Source organism: Rhinolophus ferrumequinum, chromosome 17 (genome assembly GCF_004115265.2).
Source record: "Rhinolophus ferrumequinum isolate MPI-CBG mRhiFer1 chromosome 17, mRhiFer1_v1.p, whole genome shotgun sequence".
NCBI lineage: Eukaryota > Metazoa > Chordata > Mammalia > Chiroptera > Rhinolophidae > Rhinolophus > Rhinolophus ferrumequinum.
Genome location: NC_046300.1, coordinates 25,114,910 through 25,130,261, shown reverse-complemented (window position 1 = coordinate 25,130,261; position 15,352 = coordinate 25,114,910).

Here is a 15,352-nt window from a genome sequence, read left to right as displayed (position 1 = left end):
GCTGAAGTGGGATTGGGAAGTCAGCTGTGACCCTCGTGCTGACTTGCCTGAACCTCTCTGCGTCTCATTCTTCTCTCCTATGAAATGTGATTCATAAGGTCGCTCTGTTCTGATCTCTGGGACTGTGTCAGCACAGAGGCATTAGACCTCCTAATGCCTTCAGGTGGACCACAGCCCCTGTCCGCTCCCACCCTGTCAAAGGGCCCAAACTTCTCCTGCTGAGAGAGTCTTCTTGGCTTTCAGTGTTATTTTTAGAAATGGTCCCCAGCCCTCAGTCAGGTGAGACGTGTGTTTTTCAAAGGGCATTTTCAGCCAGAGGGGGATAGGAAAATGATCTGGGGTAGTACACTGACAGTTATTTTAATAGTTACGTATTTATTATGTTATCTCTGTTTATGTATTTTATGTATTATGTTGCTGTTAACTTCCTTATGCCATGTGATAACAGGGTTTCCTTTTGTGATACAGAGTATTATAATCTTAGGTAAAAAAATAACTGCTAAAAGCAAGTGAATATAAGTGGCTTGAGAGCACTCACAAAGGTGGTTAAAAAATGACTCAAGTTTGAGGAACGCTGACTGTTACAGGTTGAATTCTGTCCTCCCAAAATTCATGTGTTACAGTTTTATTCCACAGTAACCTCAGATGTCACCTTGTTTAGAAATAGGGTTGTTGCAGAAGTAACTTGTTAACATGAGGTCAGACTGGATGGAATAGTGTGGGTTTCTACTCCAGTAGGATTGGTGTCCTTACAAAGAGGGGAAATTTACACACACACACGCACACACACACACATACAAAATACTATGTGACGACTGGGTGACACTGCCACAAGTTGAGGAACCGCCAGAAGCTGGGAGACAGGCCTGGAACACACTCTTCCCCAGCACCTTCAGAGCGACCCCGGCCTGTCAACACCTGGATTTCGGACTCCTAGCCTCTAACCCCGTGAGACAATGAATTTCTGCTTAAGCCCCTCAGTCTGTGGTGCTGTGTTAATGGCCACTTGAGGAAAGGAATGGAGGACAGGAGACATGGGACAAAAGGCAGATGCACAGGTAGAAATAACTAAAGGATGGAGGGAGGTATTGAGCAACAGCCCCAAGCTGCCAAAGGTTCTATCAGCCTTTGCATCCGTGGTCCCAAATCAGGGCATTTCTGTTCAGGATGGTAGGACGCAGCTGATTCAAAAGGTCCAACACGATGGTGTCCTCCTCTGGGCTAGTTTGGCGTCAGGACTCTGCACCCCCAGGTACGCTCACTCCTGGCCCAAAGCAGCTTTCACAGAGTCTCCTTCCCAGTAAGTGCTGTGCTGTGGTAGGCCTGAATTATTGGAGTGCTTTAGATTTTTTTTTTTTTTTTTGCCTCATCCCTAACTGGGCCAGAACCTTACATCAAGAATTATTAACATTTTAAACAGCATTTTAATAGGCTAACTATGACTGTCTTTGGATGTGAGGTTTGTCGCCGTGCTTTTTCTACAGCGGTACTTTTTAGGTGCCGTTATCTTCCCTACTCTGAGAGACCACTCAACAGCAGGGGAAGGTAGAAAGTTAGGAAGCCTGGCCGGGGGCCCATGCTGACTGACTCCGCACGGTCCTCAGTTTCCTCGTCTACCACAGCAGCTGGGGGGCCTGTAGCACCTCAGATGGCTGCTGTGGCATCTGTGGAGATTGTCTACATGCAAAGGCTTTGAAATTTTAAAAACAGTGAGAGACCGTCACCAAGTATTTGATGAAGACTTCCTAGGTGATGACAGGGGGACACAGGTGCTTAACATCCTTTCCTTCTTGGAACGTCCACTTTACTACATGAAGATACCACTTGTCAAGAACCACCGAACAAAGATTATATATATATGACCAACGTAAAGTTGAATTAAGTAAAAAACGCGAGTATTCAGACCAGGGAGGAGTCATTGCAGGCTGGAGGGTCAGGAAAGGCTTCCTGGCCCGTGAGATGTGAAAGGAGTGGACAAGAGTCTATTTCACGTCTAGAGACTACTGTGAATGAAGATCCACGCCGGCGTAGGACCAGGCATGAGCTGGAACCACAAGAATTCCGGGTCAACGTGAATGGGGATGAAACCAGATTGAGAAGCAGCCTGGAGACCAGCAGTAGGCTTCTATGCACAACAGATTTGGAGGCAGTTGCATTGTAGGCAACAGGACCTGCAGGCAGCAGAACCCCCTGGGAAACCACCAAAGACATTCAAGGAAGAGATGGCAGGACCTGGCATCGGTGATGCTGAGAGATGCAGGAGGCTGGAGCAGCCTCCGTAGCAGGAATGACAGAACTGAGGGGCCAGGATGGCAGGGAGAGCCTCTGAGTAGGATGGGATAGGCCGGAGCTGAAGTGACAGGAAAATGGTAACAACATGAAGTGGATGCGTGCCCTTGAAATTACTCAGGGAAAAAGAGGAACATAACACTGTTCATCAGTTACTGAGAGCCTTGTGGGCATTAGCGATTTAATGTTCCCAGACGCTTATGAGCTGAGCAGCGTCTTCACCACCAGTTTGTAAGTGAGAAAGCTGAGGCCAAGGTTAATGAACTTGCTTAACATCCCACAGCTGAGAGTTGTGCGGTGGGAATCAAACCCAGGCCTTCCCACCCCAAAGCCTGTAATGTTTATTTAAAGACACTTAAAACATTTGAATAGAAGGGACTCTTGAATTCTTCTCTGCATGCATTTCAAACTTTTTAAGCACACCAACAATGCGCAGGTCTGATGAGTTTGATAAATTTTGACAATTACGTACATCTGTGTAACCACCACCCAAAACAAGATACAGACCATTTCATTCATCCCAGAAAATTCCTTTATGCTTCTTTCCTGTCACTTCGCTTCCTGAACCCCAAGGAACACGTTCTGATTTCTATCTGCATGACTGGTTTGCCTGTTCTGGATTCCATACAGACGGAGTATGCATTCTGTCATGTCTGGCTCCTTTCACTCGGCCAGAGTGAACTTTCATCCATGTTATTGCATATATCAATAATTCAAAGCACTTGTTAACTCTGATCCCCTGAGAAGCAGGTAAGTACTATGTTAATTCTTTTTAAAAGGATCAGTGGGTTGTTCTCCTTTGGCTTTCTGAGAACTTAACCTTCATTCTAGTCCACCTGCAGCGTCTGCTTGACTGAGGAAATTAGCATTGACTGCAGGAGAAACACCAAGAGAAAGCCCTACATAATAAGAGACTTTCCTCATGTAATGACTGTTGAATTAACTTTTCAACATAATGGCTCCTAAACCACATTTTGGACAATGGCTTTTTTCTTTTTCTAGTACAGTAAACTTTTAGCCAAAAAGCACACTAAATAAATGTTACAAGCAGGGATACTTTTAACATCCAGGCAGGCAAAGACACACTCAGCGATTCAGTCAACACAACAGTGTCTTGTCAAATGACATCACATGGAACAGATCTGAACTGTGCCCCGTGTTTGCATGAACCCAACCTGCCTTGCCAATGCGAACCAGGCGCCCCCTACAATTAACTGTAGGATGCCGTACACCTGCGCTCCCCCCACATTCCCAACAACTCTTGCGCTCAGCCTTTATTTTTCCCTAACGATGTTTACCTGTGTATTCCTTCAAGTGCAACTTGAATGCAAAGTAAGTATAAGCCCAAAGGTTGGAAACTTAGTGAACATGAAGAAAGAAGAATGAACCTTCCAAGGAATGATTGTCTCCAGTCCTCTTCCATCAACTATGCTTGCTCCTTTGGTGAGTTGAAAACAAAGAAAGGAAAAAAAAAAACCTTTCTTACATTACATTTTAGATACAAACTAAATTTATTTACCATCACGTTGTTGTTTGCTAGATTTATTTACCGTCACGTTGTTGTTTGTTACTTGTATCAGTTTATTTTCATTGTTCAGTGGATGGAGACTTCTACCTGTGAAATGTTGAGATACGTTGGGCTGCGAAAAAATACATAATTTTTTCCTCTCTAAAATTAATGGGGAAATTTTTTTTTTCACTAAACAACTTTTCCCTTAGCAGCAAAGTTTTCAGGAATGAATTAAGTGGTTAAGTAGGGACAGGTGGGTTTAGACTTCTGTATTGCAAAAATGGGATTTTTTGGCATGACAATAACCTTGAGTTGTCTAAATCCCTTTGTTACTCCATGGTATATCAATGGGCAGAGATTTAAATAAAAACAATCCCGACAGAAAGGGGAAGAAGAAGAACAGGGGGCTCCTTGACTGGCCCAGAAGTGGGAGGGAAAGGAGAGAAGAAAGAGACTAAGAGTCACAAAAATGGCAATTTCCGCTCACAGGCTTTGGCTTAGAGAAGTGATGGCAACATGGGGTAGAGGGGCCAAACTGGGCATTGGCCACGAAGAACAAAGCCAGGTAAGGCCGGAATCAGGGAGGCCCTGGCAGTCAGCTTCTCCGAGTCACCCTCAGGTTCCATAGCTGGAGCCCCTGGGCCTGGCAGGACCTGAACAGTTTGCCACCCCAGTTTATGGGCGCTGAGGTGTGCTGCCCAGGCAGGGCCGCTGCTGGGCCATGAAGGCTCAGGATCCACAGTCACCAAGGTCACAGACCTCAGGACATGTCCTCAGGACCCAGGAGGGAGAGATCTCACCCTGTGGACCCTGCCTCTCAGGCAAACCCCCAGATGCCCTTCAGAGAGCATTTTATGCGCCAGCTGGGCCCTTTCTCCTAATTGACACCTGAGGACTCCTGCCCTCACGCAGTAACTGCTGACCAACCCCACAAGTGCCAGGGCAGAAGGAGTGTTAAGGGAAAGTGGGGGAATGCCACCAGCAAAGTGCAGACTGGGAGCTCCACAGGACAAGCCAGCCAGGCTCTCCAACAGAGAAACCAAGGGAAGGCGGAGGGGTTGCTGTAGTTAAAAGCAGCTTAGGAAACAAATCCATCATTGGCAATAGGTGGACCTTATTTGCGTTCTCATTTTAAACAATCTGTTAAAAAAAAATTCTTAGACAATAAGGGAAATGTAATGATCTTAAGGAGCTGTTAATTGTCTCTTTGGTGTGATGATAATAATAATGTGAGTATTATTTGAGGTATACCCTGAAACATTTGTGGATGAAATGATAGAGTTAGTGTCCGGGATTTGCTTCATAACGATGGACAGGAAACCAGAGGAAACGTCCCTGGCCACGTGTTCATGGCATTGAACCTGGGCAACAGAAACACAAGAATTTGTGGTACTGTTTTATCTACTTTTGAATATGTTTGAGGTTTCCCATAATAAAACGTTAAGAAAAGTCAGGAAAGAGGGAGGGTGAGAGGGAGTGGAACTCTAGAAGCAGGAGAGATCTCGTTATGACTGGAGAAAGTGAGGACGGCCGTGAGGGAGCAGGTATCCTAGCCTTGAAAGCCCATTCGGATCCTGAGCACATCGGGAAGAGAGGAAAGAAGAAAGGAAGGGCTTTTAGGAGCGGGGGAGAGCGAGCTCAGCAACGGCCTGGTGACACTCTGGAGGGCATAACACATTTGCAGGGCTGGAGGTAGAGGGGGTGAGAGCCCAGACTGTAAAAGGTCTGGGCAGTTCCCATTTGGGCTCATTCTGTGAGCCCCTGAGTGCAGGGAGAGGTTTGGAGCTGGGCAATTATCCCATGGAGCAGCTGGCGCAGCAGGACAGGGATGGGCCTGTGGCCGGCGGGGGGAGGGGGAGCCGAGGTGGGGGTGGGGAGGCATCCGTGCGCAGTCCGGTCTGAACCGTCCACATTATTACCTGTACCTGCTGGCGGGTGCCACCAGGGTCAAACAGATGTAGCCTAAGAAATAAAAACAGAGATAAAGATTTACAAGGCCTGGAGGAAAATTAGGTACAACTACAAAGGATTCATGGCATGAAGAGACTTGGGGGGCAGGGCAGGAAGGAGGGGAGAGGAGAGGAAAGGGGGTTAACTTTGCTCCCTGGCTAAGAAATTACAGAGGGAAACTGGATGCAGAGCAGTGGGAGCAGTGAGCACACAAGTTGGGTTGGATTGTTGAAATTGCCCAAGTAGAAATCAATCTTATATCTGGATTCAGTTTGAAACTGTTGGGGGGTTGTCCTGTTTGGGTTTCTATTACCATGTTCCCCCAAAAATAAGACCTAACCAGACAATCAGCTCTAATGCGTCTTTTGGAGCAAAAATTAATATAAGACCCAATCTTATTTTACTATAAGACCAGCTCTAATATAATATAGTATAGTATAGTATAGTATAATACCAGGTATAATATAATATAATACCTGGTATAATATAATATAATGCAATGCAATATAATATAATATAATGTAATATAATACCAGGTCTTATATTAATTTTTGCTCCAAAAGACGCATTAGAGCTGATGGTCCGGCTAGGTCTTATTTTGGGGGAAATGCGGTACTTATGTATTTAGGATTCATTCACTATCTGTTTCCAAAAAGGAATTTGAGGACTCTGCTAATATTTGCAAATTTTTTCGGGAACTGTTTAGGTTTGGAAACCTCAGTACATGTCTGAGTCCTGGAAAAATAACTTACTGCTAATGTTGGTTAACGTTCTGATGAGGATATGTTCACAAATGCCTGAATCATGTAGGCTGTAAGGGCTGTTTAAAATATCAAGACAATAGAGAAAAAAGACATTAAGGAAGAAATTGCTTTTCCGTCTACATTTAGCAAGGGCCTGAGACTCTCCAGCCCCAGAACCTGAGGCTGTCAGTGGAAGGAAATAGGTTTGGGAAACACTTCCCCTGCCCTGCAGACATCAAGAGTGTCTACTAAGCACAACGGATGGAGTCCTAGAAAGAAGGAGTTCAAGTTCACAAAATAATTTTGAGTGTCTACCGTGGGAAGGGCAGGCTTTGCTTTCCTCTTATATCAATATTACTAACTGTGTGATTTTTGATAGCGAGAGTGACATTTCCCTTAACCTCTGACTTGCAGAGGTGGGTACATGGTTTTGCCATCTCTCTGCACAGGACCCCACTAACAAAGACAGCCCTTCAGTGACCTCAAGACCCCCCAGAACCTGGGGGTAACAGCCTTTATAAGTTCAGTCCCCTGGGGATTTGAAAATGCAGCCTTTTTTTTTTAAGGTCTCAAGCCATGTAAAAGGGACAGTCCTCACTGGGTTTGGGATTCAGACAATGCTTCCTGGCTGGCATGGGTTAAGGGAAGTTATTTGACCTCTAGGAGTTTATGAAGATTAAATGAGAAAATGTAGGTTAAGCGTTTGGCCAGAGCGTTGGCACATGTTAAATGCTGAGTAAATGAGATCTACTGTTGTTATTATTATTCATTGTTATTATTACTAGCATTATTATTTTATGGGCATAACGAATGAGCTGGCAATACTCGTACAAACTCTAGCCAGAATTTGACGAAGCCAAAATAAAAGCAGACCCAGCAACCCAGTCAAGGAGCCTGCGCTCAGCCAGCCTTAGGAATTCCCTCTGCAGCTGGCCAGCCGCCTCCCTGCTCCGCTCAGCTCTGATGAGAAATGGCGTTTAGATAAAGCTCCTTTGCAGCTAGCAACTCACTGTTGTGCTCGGCCCAGGGACAGCCCCCACAGGTGGTATTTTCTAAGCTGTTGATGGACAGTCTACGATACATGTATCAGCCAAATTAGGGGATTTTCCTTTTGGGGCCTGCCCAAGGAAAGCCTGGTTAAGTCCTGCTAAGGAATTTCAGAGTGAGGAGGTGGTCTTGCGTTTGAGAAAGGAGATTGTTTCAAGGCCAGGCAAGTGAGTGTGAAAGGGCGATATCTGTAGGTTTGTCACATGCTGAAACGTATAAAGGAGTCGGAATCTGGTAGTTTTACTTCACTGAGGAAGGCAGACCAGAGCAAATGAGCTGAGGGTGGGGAGGGCAGGGAGAAAGTACAGCTGGATCCATGAAAACGAACCTACCCCTGCTCACATCCCAGGGAGGGTGCAAAGCCAGTGTGCACACTAAGGCTGCTGGGCCTCTCCAGACGTGGCTGGTGCTATTTACTGGGGAGTCTGAAGTCTTCAGGAAGGGGTTGGGGTCTGCGTGGAGCAGGTGAAAGGACCCCGGCAAAGGGTCAACCTCACCTGGTCAGTGGAGACTCCTGAGGCCCTCGGGGAACACTGTCGCGGGGCTTGATTTCTGAGACCAGCCCCAGGGGAATCCCTTGGCAGAGTCCACTCCATGCTAGTTATTGCTCAGAGAAAAATCCCAGGGCCCTAAACGCTGAACTGGCTGGATCGCCTCAGAGCCAGAGGGAAAGGCAAGGGGGACCCCATCTTTCTGTTCTGAAGTGTTCTGAGAAAGCCATGTTTCCAATAATTAGATTCTGTTGGGCGGGGGCGGGGGAAAGAGGTAGAAAAGCCTGAACACAACTCATGTTGTGAAAATAAGCTCGTGCTTAGCTTGTTTAAAATTTATACATAAAACTTCTCAAGCAGAAATTTAGAATTTAAAAAGAAAAAAGAGAGCTGCTTGCTGCTGTTTGGTGTGGTAGGTGAGGGAGCAACATCAAATATGACTAGGTGGGTGTAACTATCGGTATCAAGTTTCATTGCTCAAGCAATCCTTCTCCTAAGATTTGACAGCTCCTCACCTTACCGGGAAGTGAGTTCATTTCATTTCAAGCTCTCACAAATGAAAAAGAAACAGGGCTATAACTCTTTTATGGAGTGAGTGAAAAATGTTTTGTGTAGGTAATTTGATCACAAACTAGAATTCACCAGGTGATTTTATATCATTTCCATAAAGTTTTATTGAATGAAGATCATGGGGTTTCAAATTTATATGTCATATTTCTTCAGAGGGAACAAAGCCCATTCATATATATTTTCTTAATTTTCAAAAATCCCTGTGAAGTAAGATCTAGCAGGCACTAGCATTCCTATAAAATAAAATCTACCTATAAAATGTTTTTACTTTTCTCTTTAGTCCACAAAGATATGTTTGAGTCCTGTAAGAAATGCTTTTGGTCACAAAAGAATCCCCCTTACAACTGTTGGAAACACTTTAATTTCATTATGTGATACTGCTTTATAACTTCTAGGCGGCTTTATGAATTCCAGCTTCGAAGCTGCAACTTCTGAAATCCTACATTCTCCGTTTAAACATCAGTTTCAAAAATAATATTTTTGAATATTTAAAAGATCAGAGCAATTGTTTAAACCCCTCTTTGAGATAGGACCATAATTGAGTGACAACACCCCTCTACAACAGATGCCCCAAACGATAAAAGAAATTTCTTACTTTTTCATGATAAAAAAAAGAATTCCGTATACACTATTCCAGTTACTCCAGGAAGCATTTGAGAAAGGTGTAGTATTTTTCTTCTTTGGGCCGGGGATAGCAATCATTGATCTATTTTCTGTCTGTACAGATTTGCCTGTTTCACATAAGCAAATCATACGATATGTGGCCTTTTATGTCTGGCTTTCTTCATGAGTATGTGCATGTTGTAGCACATATCAGGATCCATTCCTTTTTATGCTGAGTAATATTCCACTGTACAGAGAGACCACGTTTTGTTGATCTGTTCATCAGCTGATAGACATTTGGGTTGTTTCCACTTTGGGGCTATCATAAATAATGCTGCTATGAATATTTCCATACAAGTTTCTGTGTGGACGTAGCTTTTCCGTTCTCTTGGGTAGAGACCTAGGAGTAGAATGGCGGGATCATATGGTAACTATGTTTAACTGTTTGAGCAACTTCCAGACTGTTCTCCATAGTGGCTGCACCATTTTACATGTCTACCAGCTATGTATGAAGAGTCCCATTTCTCCACACCCTGGCCAACACTAGGTATTTTGACTTTAGTCATCCTAGTGAGTGTGAAGAGGTAGCTCATTGTGTAAAGAGGCTCCTCACTTAGATCATCGAAAAAGGTTTGCAAATGGAATGTAATTGTTTTTCCTCAGAAGACCAAACTTCTGCTACTTACTGGATAGCCTACAGCTTATTTCCAAATCCTTCATTTTAGCAGAGAAAGATGTGTCTTCTGTGTGTGGCACATTGTAAACGATGGCTGAATAATGACTACTTGATCCCAAAGATGACTGTTCTCTCGGGTACCACTTTCTTTGCTCCCATCTCAACCACAACCCTAAATAGGCTCTGCTGTACCCCACGCACTGACAGCTGTGGCTGCCAGAGTGACCCAGCACTCTCCACTTGGCTGGCAAGGGCCCGAGTCACGTCATAGCATTGCCAAGCCCCGCCCTGACTCTGCTCAGCGTTCAGCCAACCCTGGCTGAGGGCTTCCTGCATCTGCTGAGGTAGAACCCACACCCCTGTAGCTTTCACCCACGTCCAGGCTAGGGATTGTGCTTCCTTATCTCAGGGCTTTTTCTTATTCTGGCTCCCCTTCTGATGCCCCCAAATCCTACTGAACCTCTGAGACTTCACCTCCTTCCTGAAGATGCACTAATCTTCAGCCTACGGCAATGTCGTCTTAATTCATGTCCAAGAGTTTGAACAACCCCAGAGTCAGCAATTCAAGTACACAAAGGTGGAGCTGTCTTTATTAGTCCCCTACTAAAATTAACTTAGCTCTGGTGGCCTCATTTCTGCTGAAGGCTAGTGTCGCAGGCTACACCCTGCAAGGGCAGACAGTTACAGCTTTGTTCTCAAACCCCCTGACCCATTTGAGGTATCTACCTTCCCCCCACTTCTACCTGCCATTTGGAGTTTGTTCTGAGGCAGAATCAGTCACAGGACACTGGGCATTTCCAAGGGACCCCAACCTCGGTGCTCTAGGCCATCCACTGTACATCATCCCCCTTTTCCCTTAGTTAGCTCCTCTCTTTTAAGGCGGGAAAATTGTCTTCATCCTCACTTCTCCTAAACTCTAAGCCAGAGGTTCTCAAAGAATGCTCTCTGGACCAGCAGCAGCTTCCCCTGAGCCCTCGGGAGGCCAATTCCGGGCTCCTCCGCAGACCTGCTGGGACAGACACCTCCTGCTGGAGGAGGCCCCCGGAATCTGCGAGTCAGTCAGCCAGCAGCTCCCCGGCTCCAGGCTCCTGCACCCGCCACATCCAGCTCTTGATACCAGTAGCTGAAAATTCCAAGGCTCTTGCCTTTCTTAATTACTAGGCTTTCCAAACTTATCTATGCTTTAAATATTCCAAGGCACACCTGAGCACTAGCTCAAAAGCCACAGTTTTTTTCTAACAGCTCGATTGAGATGATAAGTAACTACACAATCGACTGTATCTACATAAAGTGTGCCATTTGGTAAGTTTGACTTGTATACACATCCGGGAAACTAGCACCACAAACAAGATAATAAACACACCCTCAACACCACAGGAAGGTAGGTGTGTGTCCTGTCAGGATTTTGCTTCTGGTTTGGATGGCTTTCTCCTTCGCTGGCAGGACAAGTCTCAGCCCATCTCCAGGGCTCATGGTGAAGGGCTGCTGGCGGGACAGGGAGGGAGAGGGAGGAGTTGCCAGGAAAGAAAATGTACTGGTGATCTCTCAGAGTGGCGTCTCACCATGGAGTCAGGCTGCTCTATTGTTTTGGAGGGAAGAGTAGATTCTGAGCACCGTGCTGGGAACCCTCAGTGAGCACGGCAGACACTGTCCCTGGTCCCCGAGCTGCCGTCTAGGGAGGACGCGTGCATTTATTACCAGGGGGAGAAGCCGAGGCAGAGTGGGCTGAGGAGAGACCAGCAAGGGAGCCAACCTCGTTGGGAGTCTGGGCATTTGTGGGTGAGAAGGTTGGGCGTTTAAACCCAGACCCAGAGGACGCGTCTGAATGGACGGGGAGACTTCCAGGCAGAGGAACCTGCCCGGGGTGCGTGCCAGGGCCGGGCACCTGAGGAGGCCTCGGCCCACGCTCTAGTCGGGCACTTCCTCACCTGGTCATTAATTAGAGGCAGCTTCTTTGCAGCTTCTCTTGTGTCCTTATTTAATCCCTACGCTGTTGACGGAAGTTTTTCGTATTTATCTCTGCTCTTCTTAGTTCAGGCAGTGGGATTGTGAAAACAAACTCTGCAACTTAGCGTGTCACACATATCACAGTTATTTGTTTCACTAAATTAAATTGACCCAGCTCTGAATCCCAGCCCCACTTACTGCGGAGTACAGAAATTCAATCTCAGTTTCAAGGGAAACTGTCTCTCTTCCCCCCCTCCCCAGGGTCCTGTAAAGATGCTGAGAATCTTATACAGTCTGGAACACTCATCAAGGCCCTTACGGTTATGCACTGAATGTTTGTGTCCCCCCAAAATTCTTATGTGGGAATCCTAGCCCCCAGTGTGATGGTTTTAGGAGGTGGAAACCTTGGGAGGTGATTAGGTCATGAGGGCAGAGCCCTAATGACTGGGATTGGTGACCTTATAGAAGAAATCCAGAGAGCTCGATCAGTCTTCTTCCCACCAGGTGAGGACACAGCGAGAAGTCAGCCATCTATAACCAGAAAGTGGGTTCTCACCAGACAGTGAGTCTGCCCGCGCCTTGATCTGACTTCCCAGCCTCCAGAACTGTGAGAAAAAAATGTTTGTTGTTTGAGCCACCCAGCTATGCTCCCTTGTTATAACTGCCCTGAGGAACTAAGAGGCTGATAATGACCCGTGAACGCACTGGCAGAGTCAAGATGGTCCTTGCATAGGGGAGGCGTCTGCCTCTCCTGGGCCACGCTTGGACTTGGGCATCTTTGCTGAGACTGGGCGTCCCAGTGCCTTGGATCCAACCTCCCTGGCTGTACCCCAGCGCCTCTCCCTGGGGACCCTGTGAGGGAGCAGGTGTTGACTTGTGGGTTCCTCTAAAACATTATCTGCTTCCCATTCTCTCCCAGTCTGTCCCCAGGCTGGCCCCGTTCACCATCCCCGCGTCCCCGTCTCCCTCTGAGCATATCCCTCACTGGCTCCCTCTATTGGCCTCTCCTAGGCTGACATGGGGCTGAGATGCTGAGGGCTGGTCAGCATTTCCTGAGGAAGTCACTCTGCCATGCGTCCCTCAGCCAGAACATCATTCTCCATCCTCACGTATCCTCTGGTCAGTGGGTGGACTTGGCGTTGAACCTGGGATCCCTGGACTCTGCCCCAGGGTGCTTCCTTAGGACAGTAACTCCCACGGTCCAAAGGGAAGCCTGGGAAGGCGTGAATCTTCCAACTCTGGGAGGTGGCCACCTCCTTGGAGTGTCTCCTTCATCCCTGCCCTGATCCTGTGTCCTCTGGAGCAAGGAGGAGAGTTGTCTTCCGCTGAAAAGCTCTTGGATGAGTCGGACACAGGGAGGCCTGCATGGCAACCAGCCCCTAGCCCAGGGCTTCCCCCGCCCCCCAGATGGGGGCTGTGCCTCAGCTCCTGCACACAGCACCTCCCCAAGCCAGCCTGTGCATCTGGGAACCCCACTCTAGTGCTCTTTATACCTTCAGAGCCCCACATGGGGTATGAACCAGAAAACTGGCTCATGATTCATTTGAATCAGAGAATATTTGTTGAATTGAAACCAGTCCCCAACTTTTATTCAGGGCCCATTTCCATATTCCTCCAAATTGACGCACTCAGGTACCTGGTGTTAGGAAATGGAAACGACCCTGCAATCCTAGGAGGCTTCTTAGAGTCCACACAGATGAGCAGTGACAGCCAGGGTTCCTGCGGTGCCTCCCTGTGGGGCTCCCCTCACTCAGGCCGCCCCCACACCCCCTCTCACCCTCAGGCCCCGCACTCAGCCAGGTCAGCCTACTCCTCCCTCTGGGTGAGTCACAGCCTCCACTCTGTGTTTTCCCTCTTTCAGAGACATCCCCTTTTATCTTTCTAACTCATCATCGCCTTCCTGTATGTCACCATCGCTCACACCCACCACCCGCCACTCACTTTCTAAAGGTTATTTCCAAGCATCCCTTACCCAGCACAGGTTTACATTTTCAGTAAGCAGCTACATGCCTATAAGGCGGCTCTGACAAAACCACGCCTCACTCACGGACTCCTTTAATGGGACCTTTCAGATAATCTGGTCACTGCCTCCCACTTTACCGAGAGAAAAAGGGGGACCAAGAAGATGAATGGCAGACCCATCCTGCCCCGAGGGCAGATAGGGCTGAGTCTGAGGGGGAGACAGATCCTGAGGGCCGTCTTAGGTGGGTGCCCAGCAGGACTGAGACCGGGATGGTGGACAAGGGATTCACTACACAAGTGCTCCCAGGATACGCCAGGAAGCAGTGGCGGCAGTGGGACAGGCAGGGGAGGAAGCCACGAGAGGGGCCATCTGATGTCCCGGCCTCGGCTGATCCCCAGGGGAACGGCAGAGTTTAAGTTACCCTGAGTCTATCTCACCCGGGGACAAGGGAGCCAGCCCCCACACTCCACACCTGCCAATTACTAGGGACAGGCCACCAGGGGACATAAGCTCCCGTGAAGCATGCATTGGGAGAATAGATAAGCTCACCATGGTCTCTGCTGTGCAGTATGTCATGATAGGAATAGAAGAGAGGCACCTTCAGCTCCCTGTGTATTTGGTGACCTTAGGACTGTCCCCTGAAGAAGGTCACAGATGTCCCATGTTAGCAGCAAAGCTCTCAGAACCTGGACGCAGGCCCGCAGCCAATTACGGGGACCCCAGGGGCCTGGATAGGGCACCGCTGGGATCCCTGCTGTCACCACTGTGGGCCAGCCCTGTCACGGTCCTTCAGGCCTTGGCCATGTAAGCTGCACAGCCACTTATGAGGTTGGGACTGCTACTGTTGGTCCCATTTGACCGAAAAGCACATGGGCAGAGAAGTTAAGTCAGTTGCCTAACATTGATCAGTGTCAAGAAGGTTTCCACCAGACCCTCCGGCCTGTCAGCTCCTAGCCCCTTAGCACATCTGAGGACAGCCTGTGGCGCGTGGCCCCTGGTCAAAAGAGGATAGGCAGATTCATGTGTGTGTGGGTGGGTGGGAAGGAGATCACCCAAAGTGCTACCTTATACAGCAGAGGGTGTGTGTGTGTGTGAAATGCCACTTAAATGAAGCTCTAGAAAAATAATCTATGGTGGAAAACTATCAGAGAAATGGTTTCCTGGGAAAGGGGGCAGGCACTTCTTTCTGGGGTGATGTTTGTGTTCTTTATCTTGCATTTGTCAAAACCAGCAGTGTACACTTAAGAGCTGTGCATTTCATTGGCTGTAAATTTTACGTCAAAACACAAAAACTGTAAACATATATTAAACTCTAATGATGTGCACGCTGAAGTTTTGGGAAGAAGTACAGAAATGGCTGGTGTCTGCAATTTACTCTGAAATCCACACCAAGAACAAAGAAAACGGATTGATGGGTGAGTAGAGGCTTGGAGAGACGGACAGATATGGGATAAAGCAAGCAGGGTACAATGTTATTTGCAGACTCTAAGTTGGGTCTACAGGTGCCCATTGTAAACTTATTATTTCTGTATATTTGGAAACTTGCCTAATAACATGTTGAGG